Source organism: Myotis davidii, unplaced genomic scaffold (assembly GCF_000327345.1).
Source record: "Myotis davidii unplaced genomic scaffold, ASM32734v1 scaffold68, whole genome shotgun sequence".
Lineage (NCBI taxonomy): Eukaryota > Metazoa > Chordata > Mammalia > Chiroptera > Vespertilionidae > Myotis > Myotis davidii.
The window spans coordinates 2281890-2286226 of NW_006300376.1; the positions used below are offsets into that span (position 1 = coordinate 2281890).

Below are 4337 nucleotides of genomic sequence, written 5' to 3' on the forward strand. Positions count from 1 at the left end.
GCTGAGCCTGGGACACCCGAGTGGGAGGTGCGGGTTGGGGGAGGGTGGCGCGAAGGAGCATTTCTCTCCAGCAGGTCGGGCTTGGAGGGCAGGGCTGGCTCTCCACCGCCTTCAGTTGGGGCTTTGTGAGGAGTGTCTCCAGAGCTTAGCCGAAAACTTGGGTGCCCCGGGTCCTTGGTCCCCAGACGGCCAGTTTCGCGGCTCACCGGGCAGCGCAGCCTGCGAGTGGGGCGCTCTTCGCCTGGCCCTCCGCGGGCGGGTAACTGTACCCTATTGTTGTCTTACGGGTCGGCTGCGCTCCGAGGCTTTCACGATTCCTCGGTGGGGGAGGGGCGCCGCTGCAAGAAACCACTGGTCTCTCCCAACCCCTTGTCCTTTCCAAAGAGACCCCCCGCCCCCATTTTACAAAGAAGGTTCTAGATGAGAGCATCAATCTAGTTTGGTAGGAAATCTTTTGTTTAATGTCAACTTAACATTACAATTTGTTTTGTGGTTTTTGTTGTTTTGTGGGTTTTTTTGGTGCTGCAGAGGGTTCTTACTTAGATTCTCCTATTGATGTACTGGGCTCTATTTAGGAAGTCACCTGCTGCACCAAAATACTTTGTATGGATGAAAGTAGATTACCTTCAGGGATCCCAAGCCAGGTCTTGCCCCCAAACACAGTGCCCTGTTTTAAGTAATTTTCTATATTATTAATGCTCTTCTCTTAGTAGGAGTGCTATTTCCTGGTAGGGCAAGTGAATCTTGCACACAGTAGGTGCCCAGTAAATATATTTGACTTGATCAGGATTTTTTTTAAATTAGTCTATTTTGTATAGGATTTGTATGTCACTTGGGTCAATATTTGCTTAATGACCTTATGGGTTTTACAACAAAAGGAGCTGGTGCTGCTGTAGGCTGGTTTTATTTTTGGATTAACAGGCAGCCAAGTGTACATGTGGACCAGACCTACTTGGTGCCACATCCTCCATCCTGCCTGTAATTAGAAGCCCTTGTAAACCCTCCCTTGCAGGGAGAGCTGAAATCTCCCATCTGCCTTTGTTCCGGGACAAAGGAGAGATTATCACGTGCCCCACTGGACTGTGCATTTTGTGTCTTGAAAAATCAGTGTGGTGAATGATGCCACTTAGGCGCTGGGACGCTGGGGAACCTTAGTTCTTGGCCACAGCATTGGGCTTAGTGACCAGGCAGGAGGCTGCTGCTGAAAACTTAACACCAAACAAACCCTCTTGGTGTTTTTGGGTGAAATCATTTTGCCTTAAGGAAAGGGCTCATTATATATTTACATTTAAAACCAATACTGTGGCCATTTTAATATATAATTTTAAGATTTCTGCCCTGGTTGGTGTGACTGAGTTGGTTGGTACACCAGAAGGTTATGGGTTCGATCCCCAGTTAGGGCACATAAGAGGGAACCAATGTTTCCCTTCTTCTCTCCAATTACAAAAAAAAAAAAAGATTTCAAGGGAGCAGATACTCTGTCCATTTAAGTTAAAACCAAGGGGGTATTAAATAGGAATGTTATCTAGCCAATCCAGTATACAAAGTGACTCTATTCTAGTACCATAAGTCTCAACACTATAATATAAATCCAAATTATTTGTGCACTTTAAAATTTCTCCCTTTCTGGGAAAAGAAAGGAAACCTCTTTTGCAATGCCAGTAAGTCATTATAGTCACAGAAACTTCTATATTAATTGACAAAGAATTAAAAATAAAATACTCTTGGGAGTTACAGTTATTGAAGAACATTTTTGTTTGATTTTTGGTTGTTGCAGACATTTGGCATCTCTTGGTAGTTTGTTTTGAAACTAGGGAGCATGATCTTGGTGGTACTAAGGAAGAATTCAGAATTAAATGATGTGGGTCAGGGAATAATGGACCAAGAGCAACCTAAGACATCAATCTTAATTGCATATTAAGTGTATGTGGAGGCAACTCGCACAAGTGGAAATTTATCAGTGTAACTTTTTATATTTTTTAGATTTATTCAAATCAAACAACTCCTGTAACACCTGCAAGTAACCCTTCCCACAATACTTCGACTACTCAGAGTCCAGCAAATGCCACGACCAGGGCAAGTGGCGGTGCTCTGCAGTCAACAGCCAGTGTCTTCGTGATCTCGTTGGCTCTTCTACATCTCTACTGTTAAAAGACTCGGGCAAGAAACGTCTGTACTTCTCCATCTTCTAAACCCAATCCAAATGGCATCTAGATATCCAGTGTGACAAGGAAGAAACAGGTCTTCATTGAATCTGCTAATTCACACCTAATTTTATTGACACAGAAAATGTTGAGGATCTCAAATTTGATTGGCTTGAAGAGCATGGTCAGGGTTTGACTAGATGATGAATGCCAATATTAAGTCTGCTGGACTTTCACGTACAAGATGAAGAGACACATCCAAAATTAGTTCAGAGGTGACTTCCTTAAATGTGGCTTAAGAAGTATGGACGCATACAATTCTACCTTGAAAATCAGTAGATTTTATCTAGAGATAAAGGATGGCATTTGGAACAGAGTCAGTTTTCATTTGGTTCATTAAAGTTATATGGCCATGAAACAGTTAGGTAATGCAAAAAGATACGGTTCTATTTATGTGCATACTAGAAGGAACTTCCAAGTGTTTCTGTAACTCCCCAATGTATTGTTTCACAGTTCTAATTTAATGTCCATATAACTCAAAATAAAATTTTACATTGTTAAGCTATCACTGTTCTCTTGGGAGCTGGACTCTTTCCTCTGAGCCTCTGGGTTTGACATAGCATTTGACTTTTTGTGTGGTAATTTATATGTGCCAGGATAATGATGGATTGGAACCTACTCCAAATCCAAGCATAATGGGTAAATTTTGCTGATATTCAATAAGAGCGCCAAATTCATTTAGCTAATCTAATTCTGAAGAGTAGAAGTACACTGACCTCAACTAATTTCAAAATGCTTTTTATTTCTGCATATGTTGAATACATTTTTATAATTTTAAAAATGATTGGTCTTGAAGGTAAAATTGGCAAACCTTAAAATTGAAAAGGCAAATATATGAAGGAGCCAAAACTGTAAATTAGGTGTTTGGGAAGTGGACTGGAAGCTTACATTAAATTCAGAAAAACTTTTATACTCTTCCTGTACATACTTTTTTTTAAAAAAAAAAAATGAATCAGAATAGCCACATTGGGAACACTTTCTGTTGTTGGTCAATATTTTTAGATAGTTAGAACCTGATCCAAAGCCTCTAATGGGTAGGCTTAATTTTGGAAAGTAAATCTTTTCACAATTGCCTCAATGCTCAGAACCTTTTTAAAAATAGACACGCCCTAAAGTCTTTTGTTCGCATGGTCACACACTGATGCTTAGATGTTCCAGTATTTAATATGGCAACAGTAGTCTTGATAACCAAAGTCATTATTTTCCATCTTTAGAAACTTACCCAGGAACATCATACAGCAGATCTTAAGCTACTGTGTGTGTGTGAATGAACATTCCCTTTTGTTTCATACCTGAATGCTGTATATCTATTTTGGATTGTATATTGTGTTTGTGTATTTATGCTTTGATTCATAGTGACTTCTCATTTTATGGAATTGATTTGCATTGAGCACAAACTGTAAATAAAAAATGGCAGAAAGAGCAACTCATTGTAGTTTTTTATTGAAATCATAGGGCGTGGTACTAGGAGACTCCCTAACAGATATGTATTCCAAACATCCTCTTCCTTAACCTCCATTGTGTAGTAGCAGCCCAGTTTCCCCTTGGTAGTCTGTCACTCCAGTCAGTATAGTAACTCCCCTTACTTTGTTGATTCAGAAGCTTGAGCTCCAAGTGGTTGGGGGCCGGCTCTACTTCAGTTTAATGGGATTATTGCTGTGTCTCCCGGTAGAAGCAATACTCCCTTTGGAACTGAGATCTCTAGACCCGCAGAATATAAGGTCTCAGGGATAGAAAGTAAAATGTTTGCTAGTGGATCACTTATTGGGGGTAATGGTGCCACTACCATCTTTATTCCTTGATTCCTGGAGTTGTGAATCCTGGCCATGGGAGAACCAGCACCATATTTAGAGCACATGTAGTCTTTTGGAGTTCAGTGCTTTATCCCTTCAGGGTATTGCCATCTTGCTGGATCTCAAAAGGCCACTGTCAATATCAAGCTAGGTGCCTCAGGCTGGTGAGGAACACGGTAGGACCAGTGAATTCCATTGACACAGGCCCACTGCCACATTTCATCCTTGATCAGAATGTTGTGTGGGTCACTGAGATGGTGGGTAAGGTATTTAAGTTCATGGATGATAATTTGGCAGAAGCACTGTGTACAGGGAAGGCAAATCCATATCCAGAATAAGT

At 40.9% G+C, this 4337-nt stretch overlaps 1 long non-coding RNA gene across 1 annotated transcript in view; it reads left to right on the forward strand.

Moving 5' to 3' along the window:
* LOC102765369 overlaps positions 1-3630 on the forward strand; it is a 4602-nt gene extending 972 nt beyond the window's left edge. Inside the window, exon 2 of the long non-coding RNA XR_436362.2 lies at positions 1984-3630. This is a non-coding gene — a long non-coding RNA (uncharacterized LOC102765369). The remainder of the gene's footprint in view (positions 1-1983) is intronic.
* The last annotated feature ends 707 nt before the right edge of the window (positions 3631-4337 follow it).